Source organism: Macaca mulatta, chromosome 10 (assembly GCF_049350105.2).
Source record: "Macaca mulatta isolate MMU2019108-1 chromosome 10, T2T-MMU8v2.0, whole genome shotgun sequence".
Lineage (NCBI taxonomy): Eukaryota > Metazoa > Chordata > Mammalia > Primates > Cercopithecidae > Macaca > Macaca mulatta.
The window spans coordinates 27,622,204-27,639,022 of NC_133415.1; the positions used below are offsets into that span (position 1 = coordinate 27,622,204).

The 16,819-nt window shown below is 46.5% G+C and overlaps 2 pseudogenes across 2 annotated transcripts in view; one reads left to right on the forward strand and one right to left on the reverse strand.

Moving 5' to 3' along the window:
- Positions 1 to 16,819, reverse strand: part of LOC100424995 (beta-glucuronidase-like) — a 433,296-nt pseudogene that overhangs the window by 203,851 nt on the left and 212,626 nt on the right. The window lies entirely within an intron of this gene.
- LOC106995581 (phosphatidylinositol 3,4,5-trisphosphate 3-phosphatase and dual-specificity protein phosphatase PTEN pseudogene) overlaps positions 1 to 16,819 on the forward strand; it is a 176,427-nt pseudogene that overhangs the window by 125,535 nt on the left and 34,073 nt on the right. The gene's annotated exons all lie outside the window — the stretch shown is intronic.

A 16,819-nucleotide genomic window follows, 5' to 3' on the forward strand; every position in this document is an offset into this window, starting at 1 on the left:
GGGCTTAGTGACTCCCTTCTGAATGATGGAATAGGACACAGATGGTAGAATAGCACTTCAGGACCACTTCAGGATGTTACAGCAAAGAGCCATAGCCTGGGGAGCTCATCAAAAACAGAATTGTATTTCTCCCAGTTCTGGAGGCTGGAGGTTGGATATCAGGGTACCAGCCTGGTTGGGCTCTAGTGAGGATACTCCCGCCCCATTCACTGAGCTTTTACAGGTGCTGTCCTTTCCTTGGAGGACGGCTCAACTTTAAGATCATGGGTAGACCTCCATGCAAAGCCCAGCTCCCACTTGTAGCTTGGTGACCGTGAGGAAGTCATAGAGCATCCCTGTGCCTGTTTTCTTCTCTGAGAAATGGTATTAGTGAGAATTGCTTCCCTTTTTAATCACACAGAAAATAAAGCATGGAAAGAAGTTAACTTGGTGCCATTGGGCAGAGAGTGAGAGCCCAGCAAACCGGAGAGATCAGCTTGCCCACATCAGTGGTGAGGAGTGCGGAGAGTGGGTGAGGCTGGGGCAGGAAGCAGGCCAGCCTGCCAGAGCCCAGGAACAGGTGAAGGGCAAGAGTGAGCTCCTCACCCTGAATTCTCAGGGGACACAGGCATGCAGGGGCCGTGGGGAGCACAATCATCAGGGCTGCCCTCGTTCCCCTAGTTCCCTCCATATCCGACGTGGTCCCAGGGCCCCCTCTCCCTATGTTTCCTCTCTACCCTGCTTTCTTCCTGGCTGCCCTCCTTGGACTCATTTTTGGCCCTAGTCAGGTGGAGTCTTCAGGTGACTATAGACCTATTAATAACTCCTCTGAGGTTCAACCCACCATTTTTTGAGACATCTTAACTCAATCGGAGACCTCCTCCTGCTGGGACCTGAAAGGGGGCTAGAGGGAGCTGACAGTGCAATGGCAGTTTTCCCTGTGGCTGCCACTCTAGGGCCCACTGTCAGGTATTTGCTGAACTCAAGCTTTCTTTTGGGTCTCTGGGGTGCTGAGGTGTAATTTTCCCTCTTAAGATAGGCTGAGCCCCCGGTGGGTGCCTTAGTCTCAGACATGGGTCCTCCCGAGCTGGGAGTTGTGCTCTAGCCTCAGTGTCCTAGGACACCTCACACCTGGCCCTGCCCATTCTGGCTTCCAAAGCCGACAGAGAGGGTCTGTAGAAATTCCTAGGTATGAAAGGGCTACAAATAAGTTATAGGAAGTGGATTTACATAATACAGTGGTTTTCAGCCATTACTACATGTTTACTTCAGCAAAGGCAAAATTTAAAAATGTTAATACCCTGTGTCACCCTGCAGAGATTTGGATTTATTTGATGGGGCAGGAGACAGGCATCTTTGATTTTTCGTTTGTTTGATTGATTGTGACAGGATCTTGCACTGTTGCCTGGGTTGTAGCACAGTGGCACAATCATGGGCACTGCAGCCTTGACCTCCCAGGATCAAGGAATCCTCTCTTCTCAGCCTCCCAAGTGACTGGGACTATGGGCCTGCACCACCATGCCATGCTAATTTTTGTGTTTTGCGAGATGAGGTCTCACTATTCCACCCCAGTTGGTCTTAAAGTCCTAACCTCAAGCTGTTCTCCTGCGTCTGCCTCCCACAATGCCGAGTTTACAAACATGAGCTACTGTGCCTAGTCCTGTATCTTTTAAGAGCTTCCCTAGTGCTTTTAAGGGGCATCTAAGCAAAGAAGGCTTTGCTTGCAGATGGCTTATGAAACCCTGTTGAGGCTGCATCTTCTTCACAGCCAGCAGATTGTTCCCTGAAGTGTCTGCTTAGCAGTGCATAGGCTATTTATATCGAGGGCTTTGGGGACCTGTTGGGTTTGGGGGTTGCCTGGGGCATGAGTGTTGGCTGTGGGATCTCTCACAACCTGGTCCTATGGGACATACAGTCTAAGATCCTTCTTTCCAGGCCACCATCCTGCCTCTCACTGCTCCTGTGGCAGGAGGCCAAAGATCATGACCCCATGCACAGAGGCATCCAGGTGCAGGACTGAAGTGGAGTGACTCGTTGGGAGAGGCGACTTATAGCTGCTTGCTGGAAGGGTGTTGGGAAGTATTGGTCCATCAGCTGTCACGTCCACCTGTTCCTGCTGAATCCCAGCGATCCTCACTTGGTGTCTGGGTCTCAGAAGGGTGTGGCCCTGGGTTCTTGCCTGGCTGAGCTGCTATTTTTGCAGCCTCTTTTGGGGCTCTTGTATATGAGGCCTGACCTGAGTTGCTTCAGGAAACTTTTGCCCCTAAGACTGCCTCCTCCTTAAGAGCGGAGCCTTTGTGTGGAGATCTGGCTGGCCTCCCTAGCGCCCAGCCTGTCTTGTCCTGTTATGTCTGGGTTTGAGGCTGTGTGGAGGGGTCTCTTCCCATAGAGGAGGCAAGGCCAGTCGTGTGGGTCAGAGTGAAGCATGGCGATCTCAGCTGGCTGTGCCCGGCCTTTGACTGGAGGAGTCGGAGAATGACCAGGCCTGGGGAGCTGCCCTTCCTGGGAAACAGCATGTCTCCTCTCCTATTGTGGAGTCTCTGGATGTGACCCAGAGTGTGCTGGGCCTCTGTAGCATGTGCTGGGTGTAGCCGTGTGATTCAGGGTGGGAGGTGCAGGGGATCATCTGCTCTGAGCCAGGTAAGGCCTGGACAGGACTGGGGCAGCTGTCGAAGAAGCCGGTTCTGATGGGAGAGTAGGCATGGATAGGGAGGGGACAGGGTCACCAGGGCTGTGTGTCACTTGTTCTTGCTGCTTGGTCTGCCCTGGGAGTGAGAACACAGGTGGGGGCTGCTGTGGACCCACTTTGGCTTCCCGCAAGCAGGTGTTCACGTGGGAAGCAAGGCGGGTGGGAGACAAAGCTGGTCTCTGAGGTGTTGAGTGGTTCTTTGTATGTCATTGTCCTTTTACTCTGTGCTGTCCCCAACAGCTCTGCTGTACCAGCCCACTGAACAAGTAAGTCACTCAGAGTATGCTGGTCTTACACATGAGTGTTAAGACCCTGGAAGGACCAGAGAGGGCTTAAGAGTTTCTCGGAAGACTGAGCCTCAGATGGGTGGGTGCCAGAGTCACTGAGAACAGCCCATTTGAAAAGTCAGAGGGATTCTGGGCCCTGAGTATGCCTGCCTGGTCCGTGGTGATCATGCCAGCAGGGACAGAGCCTCAATAGAGCTTAGCTTCTGAGCTTGACATTTGGCCAATTGCTCTCTTGGTGGAGGCAGGAACATCCTGCTTCCCCAACCCCTGTCTTTTGGTCTCCAGGATCCTTGGAGCAGCTGCAGGGTGGGTAGAGGGGTGTCTCTCCAAATGCTTGGTGAGATGAGCGTCCACCTGGTTGCCTCTGCCAGGAGAAAAGAGTAATGACTGCAGCAGGGAGAAAAGCAAGCCCAGGTCCTTTTAGAGTCAACCTTGCTGCTCCGATTCTAATTTTCAGTTCAGATTTTGCAGGCATGAATGTGAGTCCGTGAGTACCTGCCCTTTGAATTCTTTCGGTGAGGACTGAGCACTCCCCAGGGACTTCTCATTGAGCACCAGAAACACGGCTTCCCAAATCACCACCTCATCCCTTCCCAGGACCTGCTGAAGCACACACCTGTGGACCACCCAGACTGCCTGCCAGTACAGGATGCCCTCCGCATCTCCCGGGACTTCTTTCCAGCATCAGCGAGGACATTGACCCCTCTGGACTGCAGTCATAATGGACTCCCAATGGGGAGGTGAGCTCAGGGCCCAGCAAGGCCTCACACTGAGGTTGAGGAGCCTGTGGTGGACCAGATCCCCAGTTTCTTCTCTTATGACACAAGCATCGTTTTGTGCCCCTGTGTCTGCAACCCTGATCCCCCATTCCCAGCCAAGGAGAAGTCTTCAGTCCTTGGTCACCCTGATTTGATTTCCTGTGGCATTCTGGGCCCTAGGCCGAGAGCTTTAAGCCCAGTGTCTCAGTAATTTTCCTAACAATCCAGTGAGCCAGAAGAGGAGACAGGCCCAGAGAGTCTCTCCTTTTCTGCCACACAGTCTTTCAGCTGTAAGTGTCAGAGCTGGATTCTTTACCTTGGGTGGGCTGTCTGCAGACCCCAGGCATTGTTCCCCACACCAGGGAACTCAGCCTGTGGGTACCTCGTTCTTGATTGGAGGCACCTGCCCATGGCCAGCATGATGCCATCAGGGTGACCCGGGAGGCTGAGGGAGCAGGAGATGTCAGCCGCTTTAGATTGGTCTGCACAAGCAAGAGTCAGGGAGTGAGCCCCACAGAGGGAAAGGCTGGTACTAGAGACAGCCAAGGCCATCCAAGTTGCTGAAACATTCCACGTGGGCTCCTGGATGTCAGACAGCAGTTTCCTTGGGGGCCCTTGTTGGTGCAAGGGTAGGGGTTAACCCAGTGAGGGGAAGCAACACTCAGCATTAGAGGCACAATTAACCCCTGTGCGTCAGCATCCTGGCCCAGATCAAAGGCTTCCTGACCGATAAGAGGTTGTTATGTAGCCCTTAGGAGTGAAGACTGCCTGGGTTCATGCTCGTTTGTTACATTTGTGAGCGAGGGGCGGGTCTGGAGAGTGTCTGATGGTGCATAGGGAGCTGTTTCTGTGCAGTTGCTGGTGCCAGTTTGCAACACCATGGAATGTCACTAGTTTGTTTTGGTCTGAAGATATCTGAAAAATCTCTGGAAGACTTCGAGTAGCATCGGTTGTAGGTCATCTTAACTGTACGCTTTCAGTACGCGCAGCTACATATTGCAGTATACGAAGGTCACACGGTGTGTCATGGAGACAGGAAAGGCTGGGACAGATGGTCGCAGCCCCATAGAAGCCCTACTCTGACGGTGGCTGAGGGGAAACTCTGGAAATCCTCATGGAGTAGAAACCATCCAGAGCGCAGGTGAGAGGCAGCTTCAGGTCCCCCCAGGACACTTCTGCAGCCCGACCGAAGGCAGCCCAGAGTCTCCCATCCCCTGGGTATATTTTTTTCAAATGCGTCCATCATATATGAATTTGGGTTTGGTATTTGGTTCCCTCATTGTGTCTGTTCTGTATTTTTATGTTAATGCCAAAACCATATTGTTTGGATCTCTGTAGCTCTTCTATGTCATTTGTAATCAGGGAGCATAATACATCCATGTACTTTGTATTTCCCAGTGCTGAGATTGCTGGATGATATAGTGGTTATATTTTTAGCTGGAGGAGGAACTGCCGACTATTGCTCGTAGTGTGTACACCAATTTCCATTCCCAACCGTAGTGTCTAAGAGGTTCCCTGTCTGCAGGTGCATGCTGGTGATTGCCTGTTAAGAATTCTGTTTTTGCTTTTGGCAACATTCATTTTATGTGGATGGGAACACTATCTTAGTGTGACTTTGATTTACATTTTTGTGATAATTAGTGATGTGGACAAACTTTTTTTTTTTTTACCTGTTCATTTCCTGCCTTCTTTTCAGAAATGTCTCTCGGTTCTTTGCCCAAAGTTTTGTTGGATTATGTGGTTTTGTGTATTTTCTTATTTTGTGTGAGTTTCTGGTATATGTCAGATGAATACCTTGAACTATATGATTCCTTATACTCACTACCTGGTAGCATCCTCTGCTCATTCCATCTCTTCTGGTCAATGACCACTGCCTGTGTTCCATTCTTCTCCCTCCCCAGGGCAAGGCCCCGACCTCCTGCCTCCCATGTTTCCTTATCCTCATGGAGGCCTGGCCCAGTGCGGGGCCAGCCACATGGCACAGTGTACAGGGCCTTTCTGGGTGGTGGGCAGGCCAGTTGGCATGGAAAATGGGGTCTCTGAGTTGACTGTTGATGCAGACACCTGCATTCAGGGTTCCTCAACTAGGGCCCATGTGCGTCAGCCACAGTTGTGTGCCACCATCACTCCTGTGCCTTTGCCATGCCCATCACCCGGCATGCCCATCCTCCCCCTGCTCTCCAGCCTTGGATCCAGCTTCAAATTGTGTTTGAAGTCATGGCTGTCATCAGGCCACCTTTACTGATCACACAGAACTCCGGGTATCCTCTGTCCCTTATCTTCTTCATGAGGGCTTTTTTCTGCTGCCTGAGGTCTGGGCAGGGCAGGGTCAAGTATTCCTAGGGCACCCCAGGACTACAGTCTTTCCCTCCCATAGTGCACAAGTAGGCACACTCCGGGTCTCACCTAGGCCTGGGCTGTTTCAGTCCCACATTGCCTCGGACTTGAGCAGCAGATGGCCCTGTACAGGTCAAGCCTGGGAGCCCCCAGGACCCAGCACCCCTTCCCTCCCTCCCAGAGCTTCTCTCTGCTCACTGCTGCTGGGGGCCTTACAGCCTCTCTATCTTCTATGGGAGCCCAGGGTGAACCTGGCCCCTGCTTCACACCCTCCTCCTGGACTGGTCAGGAGAGGTGTGTCTGGGCATCTGGGCCGGAGGCTCCCCTTTGGCCCATAACTGAGGGGACATGATTTTTTTCTCCTCTGTTGTCTCCGTGGTCAGAAGGCCCCAACATGTCCCCACACAGGCCAGGTACTGGGAGGCCAGGGGTGGCTCTTTGCTACTTGGGTTGATGGGAATGAGGCAGATGGTGGCAGAGGCTTCCATTTTGTGAGCATTTGTTGTGGGACCTGCCTGTGCTTCAAGCCCAGTACACCTTCTCTCTTTTTTTTTTTTTTTTTTTTTTTTTTGAGACAGAGTCTTGCTCTGTCGCCCGGGCTGGAGTGCAGTGGCTGGATCTCAGCTCACTGCAAGCTCCGCCTCCCAGGTTTACGCCATTCTCCCGCCTCAGCCTCCCATGTAGCTGGGACTACAGGTGCCTGCCACCTCGCCCAGCTAGTTTGTATTTTTTAGTAGAGACGGGGTTTCACCGTGTTAGCCAGGATGGTCTCGATCTCCTGACCTCATGATCCGCCTGTCTCGGCCTCCCAAAGTGCTGGGATTACAGGCTTGAGCCACCGCGCCCGGCCAACCTTCTCCCATTTAACCCTCACAGCTCATGAGGGGATCCTGCCGGGACCTCCACTACAGAAAGGAAAAGAGGAGAAAGTTGGTATCTTCTGAATTCTCCTAACAGAAGGAGGAGGGTAGAGGGCTCCTGTGCAGGGCGTGTAGGAATGCAGAAGGAGTAGGGAGAAGGGACAGTGTGTAGTGCCCCTCCCTGCTGAGCCACATGGTTGGAATGGAGCATCACAGCAGAGGTGGCAGAGCCAGAAACCCTAGGATCTGGTGTCAGAGGGACACAAGGCCCAGCTGCCAATGTGTGGACCAGAGCCATGGGGGACACCTTGGCTATGCCCCAGCACAGAGCTTTCTACTGTCCTGGCATCAGCCCTGGGGACTGGGGCAATGGGGTCAGTGCCCTCAGCTGGACACAGACACGTGAAGCAGAACTTGAAAAAGAAGGGCCCCTGAGCCCATAGGATCCAGAGACCCAGCAACCAGGGAGGCCTGGGAGAGGGAAAAGGATACCCTCAGCTAGCACATGAGAGCTTGAGGTCCTGGTAACTGTTAAGGGACCTCCTCTGATCCCCCCACTGGGGACACCCAGCACGTGCAGGCCTCCTTCCTGACTTCTCTGCCAACCTTTTCCCTAGCCTTAAAACTTCCTCTTCCCAGTGTTATTGTGACACTTCATCAATTCTCCTTCTAGTCCACTAGATGCTGCTGTGTACTTACCTAAGCACCACCATCTCTAATTCCTGGGATCCTAGTTTGGGAAAGACAGGGGAGCTGGTCAGCCCTTTGGATTTCTCAGTGGGGAGAATGGAGACTACAATGGAGACTACAGCGTTTGCCAGGGCTCTTCACCATTATGGTAGTGATTTTAACTCCAGTGGCTGTAACTTGCTGAGCACTCAGCACATGCTGAGCGCTTTGCACAGATTGACTCCTGTACCCCCACAGGCCTCTGTAATGTGAGTTTTCACCACCCAACATACTAGGAAACGGTGTCAGAGAGATGACATGATCTGCTCAGGGTCACACAGTGCATACCTGGACAGGCTGTGATTCAACAAAGGTTTTTGTCTAAGTCCAAATGCCAGGGACATAGTATTGTCCTGTTGCTCATAGAAGTTGTTATTTACTGAGCTCTTATTATGCAGACTTTATTCCTTCAATATAAGATTTACTTACATTGTGAAATATACATAGTACCTAATAGTTACATTGAGAAGATCTACTTCTTTTTTTTTTTTTTTTTTTTTTTTTAGATGGAGCTTCACTCTTGTTGCCCAGGCTGGAGTGCAATGGTGTGATCTCGGCTCACTGTAACCTGTGCCTCCCAGGTTCAAGCGATTCTCCTGCCTCAGCCTCCCGAGTAGCTGGGATTACAGGCATGCTGCACCACGTCTGGCTAATTTTTTTTTTTTTTTTTTAGTAGAGATAGGGTTTCTCCGTGTTGGTTAGGCCGGTCTCAAATCTTGACTTAAGGTGATCGACCCACCTCGGCCTCCCACAGTGCTGGAATTACAGGCATGAGCCACTGCACCCGGCCACTTCTCTTTATTAATATGATTATCAAATAATCCAAGGGCTTAATCTTTCATTCTATTTAAAAATCTAGCTCCTCTTGTGGCCAGGCACGGTGGCTCATGCCGGTAATTCCAGCACTTTGGGAGGCCGAGGTGGGCCGATCATGAGATCAGGAGATCAAGACCATCGTGACTAACACGGTAAAACCCTGTCTCTACTAAAAATACAAAAAATTAGCCAGGCGTGGTGGTGGGCGCCTGTAGTCCCAGCTACTTGGGAGGCTGAGGCAAGAGAACGATGTGAACCTGGGAGGCAGAGCTTGCAGTAAGCCGAGATGGCACCCCTGCACTCCAGCCTGGGCAACTGAGCAAGACTCTGTCTCAAAAAAAAAAAAAATTGAGCTCCTCTTCTTCTGTTATTAGTGCTTTTGGCATGATAATTTTTTATTATTCTTATTGTTTGGTGCATTTATAATGATACACACTGTGTTATCGAATGTATTCCAGTAAGAGTAGCCTACCAACACAGTTCTATTGGCCAAGTATGAACTTGAATTTCCTTCTAAGTCAGCAATATAGCTTCTTCATGAAGAGAAATCTTCAATCTTAAATCTTTTGGGCCTGAAATTTGGAAATAAAATTATAGAGTGGTAAATGTTAAAATGTTGGTTATGAGGGACAAGAAAACCTCACACACCCACTGTCTCCATTATTTTCTAAAAGAAAGGTCATCTTAATATAACCAAACACCAGTCTGGCTGCTCACCAGTCAGGAGACAAAATGCAAGAAGTGAAAGTGGTGAAAGGAAAGTAACTTTCTTTAAATGTTAGCAGTTAGGAAACGACCACGCTCATGCCTCCCAGAGACCATTTTAAGTTTTAGGGCTGAGTGAAGGGGTTTAAAAAGGGAAACTTGGCATGGGGAGCACGCAGGGGTGGTGAAGGGTACAGAGTCTGTGTGTCTTCTCCCGGTGGCTATTTTGAGTTATTGTCCCCCAGAGCACAGGTGGGGGCCATCATGTCTGGCTGAGGTGTAGCTTATCCACCTTGAGACCATCCTTCTAGGTGGGGGAGAATTCTGTAGCTGGGTCTTCATGCTTGGTTTATTTTCTTTCTTTTTTTCTTTTTTTTTTTTTTTTTTTTGAGATGGAGTCTCACTCTGTCACCCAGGTTGGAATACAGTGGTGTGATTTCGGCTCAAACTATCCTCTGCATCCCCGGTTCAATCAGTTCTCCTGCCTCAGCCTCCCAAGGAGCTGGGATTACAGGTGCCCGCCACCACACCCGGCTAATTCTTCTATTTTTAGTAGAGACGGGGTTTCACCATGTTGGCCAGGCTGGTCTCGACTTCGAACCTCGTGATCCACCCACCTCGCCCCGCAAAGTGCTGTGATTACAGGCATGAGCCAACATGCCCGGCCAAATGTCTGCTGTTTAAGCCACCCAGGCTATGGTATTTTGTTGTAGCGGTCTGAGCTAAGATAGCATGGGATGGGGCTCCTGTAAAGATGTAAGATGATACAATGCATGGGAAGTGGCTAATAAATATTACCTATTATTGTATAGCTATCACCATCATCACTATAATTCATAACAGAAATGGTTCAGGGGAAGTTCTCACACTTAATTCCAAAGGAATTACATTGCTCTGTCAATGAGTTTCCTGAGGCTGTCATTAGATTTATATGCCTGGGCCAGTCAACAGCATATCCTCTCAGGATGGCCAAGCCAATCATGACCATTAATTTAAAGCTTGAGTCATTCTGAAATTAATACAGATTTGCTCTTCATCAAGAGGGCTGTAAAACATGGGTTGCTGAGCAAGTGACATGGGAGTATAGAGCTTGGGGAGCCCAGAAAGGGGCCAGGCCATTCGAGGAGTGATGAAGCAGAGGGTGGAGGAGGCTGACATCTGTTCAGCAGGCTGTGGTCGGAGTTGGCCAGAGTTCCCATGGGACCTGCTGTGGATGGAGCCTTGGTGAAATAGTAAATGTGGTTAGTGGTGAGGTATGGTGGAAAGAGAATGAGTTTTGGATTTCTGTGGAATTATATTTGCATTTTAGCTTTGCAAATGTATAGCAAAGAGACTCTGGAGAATTAGGTTCTATTCCCTGAGACTCCATTTTCTCATCTGCAAAATGGGCTTAGTAAATGAACCTTCTGCACAGAGATGGGGTCAGAATGAAATGAGTTTATTATATTTACAAGGCACATATTTTTACTGTAATGGGAGGCTGTCAAGGGCAAGAGGAAAGAGCTGTAGAATCAGGAGCGCCCTGTTTCAGATCTGCCTCTTTTTTCTCCCAGCTGATTGATGTTAGGCAAGTTGCTTTAGGACTCTGAGTTTCAGTTTCCTTATATTGCAATAATTTATAAGACCCAGCCCAGAGTGGTTAACTGAAGCTTCTAGCGTAGTGCACAGAGGACAGTATGAGCTCAGCAAAGACAGTTGTTATTTTTGTTAAGCAGCTTCTAATCCACCTCAAGCTGGGCACAGAGGCAGTGTTCAGTCAATGTGGGCTGAATTCCTGATGGAACCCCGTGTTATTCACGGTACTAGCAAAAATATCTGCCAACCTCAAACTGGAGGATTGAAGCATGCTTAGTAAAATATACTAACACCACCACCACCACCAATATGTTAAAATAATACAACATTAAATAAAAATAATGCATACATGATTTATTGATTTTTTGAGATGGAGTCTTGCTCTGTCACCCAATCTGGAGTGCAGTGGTGTGATCTCAGCTCACTGCAACCTCTGCCTCCCAGTTTCAAGCAATTCTCCTGTCTCAGCCTCCTGAGTAGCTGGGACTACAGGTGCACACCACCACACCCAACTAATTTTTGTATTTTTAGTAGACATGGGGTTTCACCATGCTGGTCAGGCTGGTGTCGAAGTCCTGACCTCAGATGATCCACCTACCTTGGCCTCCAAAAGTGCCGGGATTACAGGCATGAGCCACCATGCCCAGTCACATACATGAATTATTTATAGGGATAGGCAGGTTGTAGAAAAGACAGCTTGCAATAGTGCTGTATTCCAGGGATAGCAACCATGGGGAGCTGTTAGCCCCTTGAGATAGATGTAATGATTGTTCTAAGGCTTGTTTTTCTGAACCATGTGACCTCAGAGTGCTTCCCAAAAGACTAGGAGGAGTATCCCTCCCCTTCCTTTTGGATTAGGGGTTGGCCATGGGATTTGCTTAGCTCAACAGAAGATGATGTAGGATATGATAAGAGCAGATGCTGGATATGGGCTAGCATGTCATGATTGCCCCATTGTGCTTCTGTCATTTGCCATGACAAGAACATCCTCCTTAGAAAGAGTGGACTCATGAAATCAACTGGCAGCCTGGACAAAGTTTAGCTGAGCTCAAGAAAGCCTAAGCTCAGATCCTTGCAGAAAATTACGAATGTTTGTTCTTGCAGCCATTCAGATTTTGAGGTGGTTTTGTATGGCATAAAAACTCACTAATACACACCTCTAGTTAGAAGAGACATGCGGTGATGTGGTTACTGCATTGAGCTGTGTGGCAGGAGCTGTGTGTCAGTATAGATGAATAGACAGCTCATTCTTAGTGCCCTCCCTTCCTTCTTGCTCCTGCTGGTGCCTTGCTTTGGCTGCACCCAACTAGAAGTCAAGGGCAAGGAAGCCAGTAAAGATTCACTGGCCAAAGTAAGTCAGTGAATCAATGTCCCAGGCCATTTGAAATCCAGGCTCTTCCTAGCTTTCATTTGAAAATGAAAATCCCCTCTTCTCCAAGGCTTAGAGCAGGGTGCGAGGGTTGGTCAGGGAGTATATAGAAGGACAAATGAAAAGTACACAGCACAATTAAGAAGGAAGAATGGGCTGAATGTGATGGCTTGGCCCTGTAAATCCCGGCATTTTTGGAGGCCAAGATGGGAGGATCACTTGAAGCCAGGAGTTTAAGACCAGGCTGAGCAACTTAGCAAGACCTTGTCTCTACAAAAAAAAAAAAAAAAAAGCCAGGTGTGGTGGTGCATGACTACAGTGTCAGCTACTTGGGAAGCTGAGGCAGAAGGCTCAGTTGAACCCAGGAGTTTGAGGCTGCAGTGAGCTATAATTGTACTGCTGTACTGCAGCCTGGGCAACATAACCAGACCCTGTCTCTAAAAGAAAAAAGAAAGAAAGAAAAAAGGAATGAAACATTTGTACCAGGGAGCTCCATAGACAGCCCTTTGGACAAGTTCTTCCCAAATATTTTCTTGGTGACCTGTGTTCCTCGACACTGTTTGGGTGCATTCCTTGGAAAGTGAAGCTTAGTGGAATTAGCCAGCAAGGCCTCTTTGAATAATCCTACAGTTATTTTATAATTGAGTTACAGATTTCCTGACTTGCAATGGAAACATTGTACTTATTATGGGCTGAATGTGTCCCCCCAAAATTCATATGTTGAAATCCTAATCCCCAAGGTGATGGAATGACAGGGTGGGGCTTTTGGGAGGTGACTTAGGTCATGAAGGTGGAGCCCTTTTGAATGGGGCTAGTACCCCCACAAAAGGGATCCCACAGAGCTCTTGTGCCTTCTTTCCACCGTTTGAGAAATACAACAAGAAACTGGCAGTCTGCAGCCCAGAAGATAGACCTCACCATAATCTGGCCATTCTGGTACTTTGATCCTGGTCTTCCAGCCTCTAGAACTATGAGAAATAAATTTCTGTTATTTACAAGCCACCCACCTGTGGTCCTTTGTTATACAAGCCTGAACCTGAGTAAGATGGTACTAATTAGTACATTTTAAAAAAATATAAACTCAGAATTTTCCAGGCACATGAATTCAAAAATAATTGATCTGATTTTTCACATTAAAAAAAATAAACATCTCGGCTGGGTGCGGTGGCTCACGCCTGTAATCCTAACACTTTGGAACGCCGAGGTGGGCAGATCACCTGAGTTCTGAGATTCGAGACCAGCCTGGCCAACATGGCAAAACCCTGTCTCTGCTAAAAATACAAAAATTAGCTGGGTATGGTGGAGCATGCCTGTAATCCCAGCTACTCAGGAGGCTGAGGCAGGAGAATCACTTGAACCCAGGAGGCGGAGGTTGCAGTGAGCCGAGATCACACTACTGCTCTCCAGCCTAGGCGACAGAGTGAGACTCCATCTCAAGGGGGGGGAAAAAAAGAACATCTCTCTATGGCTATAAACATAAATCTAGATCACTAATTTTCTTATCTACAAAAAGATTTCATAAGTATAATGCTCTTATCTCATTGAATGTTTGAATTGATTGCCTTTTTTTCTATCAAGAATAATTTTGTTCTTCAGTGCCCTTAATTATTTCTTTAGGACGCAATCCCAAATCAGTACCTGATTTCAAATTGTAGCAGGTAAGGTTTAGGATAAACGGTGGTGCCAGAAAGTAATTTACTAATCTGCACTTTGGAGTTTCACTCTTGTTGCCAAGACTGGAAAGCAGAAGTGATCTCAGCTCACTGCAACCTTTGCCTTTGGTTCAAGCCATTCTCCTGCCTCAGCCTCCTGAGTAGCTGGGATTACAGGCATGTGCCACCACACCTGCCTAATTTTGTATTTTTAGTAGAGATGGGGTTTCTCCATTTTGGTCAGGCTGGTCTCGAACTCCCAACCTGAGGTGATCTGCCTACCTCGGCCTCCCAAAGTGCTGGGATTATAGGTATAAGCCACCACGCCTGGCCTAGAACTTTTTAACCTTTAGATAATTATGTTAGAATAAAAGAAATGTTCTATTTTTATTAAGAAGCTTGAAAATGACAAAGTTAGTAGAAGAAAGGATATAATAACTCTTAAGTTGATTAGCAATGAAATAGAAAACAGACAAAAAATAGAGAACAAAAATGAAGCCAAAAGTTGATGCTTCAACAAGTGATAAATAAAATCTCATAGTAGGAATGATCAATTAAAATTGATCAAAGGTGCAGATTTGCAATGCCAGGAAAGTAGAATATTGCTATATAGTTTATACTTAAAAAGAAAATCAAATATTTAAAATGTATGCCAACAAATTTGACAACTAAGAAAAAATTTAAAAATTTAAGGACAAAAACTGCTGTAAGAAAATATAGAAACTCTTAATATCTAATGATGAATCTGAATGAGTAATTATTTAATAGAAACTTTCTTACACACATACATGCTCTCCAGTTTACCCAGAGATTTTATTAAGTATGTAAGAAAGAAATTATACAAGTCTTATAATTACTATTTTGGAAAACAAGAAGAGGGAACATTTTCTCCATATTTTATGGGGCCAGTATTACTACGATTCCAAAAACCAGACAAACACATTATAAAAAAACTAGAGACTAGTGAACTTCCAGATACTTACACAAATAATACTTCATGACCAAGTGGTGTTTATGCCTAAAATGCAAGATTAACCTGATATTATAAAATTAATGTAATTCACCATGTTAACAAAATAAAGAAAACCCAGATGATCATCTCAATAAATATAGAGAATGCATTTGATAAATTCCAACATATTTAAGAAAATAATTATTGGTACACTAGGAACAGAATGGAACCACCTCAACCTGATGAAGGCTATAGATATAGATAACTTTTTTTTTTTTTTTTTTTTTTTTTTTTTTTTGAGTTGAAGTCTCACTCTGTCACCCAGGCTGGAGTGCAGCAGCACAAATGGCTCACTGCAACCTCTGCCTCCCAGATTCAAGTGATTCTCCTGCCTCAGCCTCTTGAGTAGCTGGGATTACAGGCATGTCCCACCATGCCCGGCTAATTTTTGTGCTTTTAGTAGAGATGGGATTTCACCATGCTGGCCAGGCTGGTCTCGAATCCCTGACCTCGGGTGATCTGCCTACCTTGGCTTTCCAAAGTGTGAAGATTACAGGCGTGAAGCACCGTGCCCAGCCCGGATGTTAACCTCGGCAACAAAGGTGTGAAGGAGCCACATCCTGAATGAAGAGATAAGTTTAAAATATAAATGTATATAGCACATGCATGAATTGGAACACTCAGTGTTTTAAGATGTCAGTGTTCCACAAATTAATGTAATCTCAAGTATAAACACTGTAGGCTTTTATAAACAAGAATCAACACAGATTTATATGAAAATATAAAACAGCCAAAGAAATCTTGAGACAGGACTCAAAGGAAAGCCAGAAGTTGACCCACACTTTTATGGTCCGTTGATTTCTGTCAAAGGCACCAAAGGTGTCCAATAAAGGAAAGTAAGGTCTTGTTAACACATAGTGCTGGAAAAAATTGGATGCTCCTATTGAAAGAAAATTATCAATCTTGACTTCTACTTCATGTTAGTTTGACTCATGAATGCATGTTAGTTTGAGTTGATGACCCAAACTAACTAAAACTCCAAACTAAAACTACAAAGCTTTAGAAGATTCATAGAAGAATATCTTTGTAACCTGGCCATAGGAAATGATGTCTTAAACAGGACCCAGAAAGCATCAAGCATTACAATGATTATAACTTTATCAAATTTAAAACAATCTCATCAAAAGACAGCATTAGGAAAGTAAATACACAAACTAGAGTGGTAGAAAGTGCTAGAAGATATCTAATATACATAAACAGCCTCTACAATTCAATATCAAAAGACTAACAACCCAAACACAATGGATAAAAGACCTGAGTAGACAGTTTGCAAGGGAAGATAGACCATTTGCAATGGTCAATACATAGATGAAAAATGGCTCAAAATCACTCATCATCAGGTATATCAAAATTAAAACTACAACCCAATGGGAACTCACAAAGATTGTTAAAATTTAAGTCTGATACCACCAATGTCAGCAGCATGGGGATTAGCTGGAACTGTCATACATTTCTAGTGGGACTTTAGAAAACTCTTAACTAAACTTTGACAAAAGTTCTGAGAATGTCTTAAATTAAACGTCCTCTTTCTGCTTGACCTGGCAATTCTACTCTGATGTGGAAACACAGTTCCATAAAAAGAGTTGTTCATGACAGTTTTATTTATAGTAGTCAAAAGATGGAAACAACCCAAATGCCCATCAACAGGAGAAGGTATGAACAAACTACAGTAAGTCATGCGATAGACTCTTATTCCAGCCATAAAAATAAATGACACTAATAACTATAAACAACACATAATTACAGTAATATAATATTATGCAATTGGTCATACCTATTCTTTTTTTTTTTTTTTTTTTTTTTTGGAGACGGGTTTTACTCTGTCCCTCAGTTTGGAGTAGAGTGGCGCGATCTTGGCTTCTTGCAACCTCTGCTTCCCAGGCTGAAATGATCCTCCCACCTCAGCCTTCCAAGTAGCTGGGACTACAGGTGTGTGCCACCATGCTCGGCTGATTTTTGTGTGTGTGGTTTTTTTTGTTTTTTGTTTTTTTTTTTTTTTGGTAAAAATGGGATTTCACAGCTGGTCGCGGTGGCTCACGCCTGTAATCCCG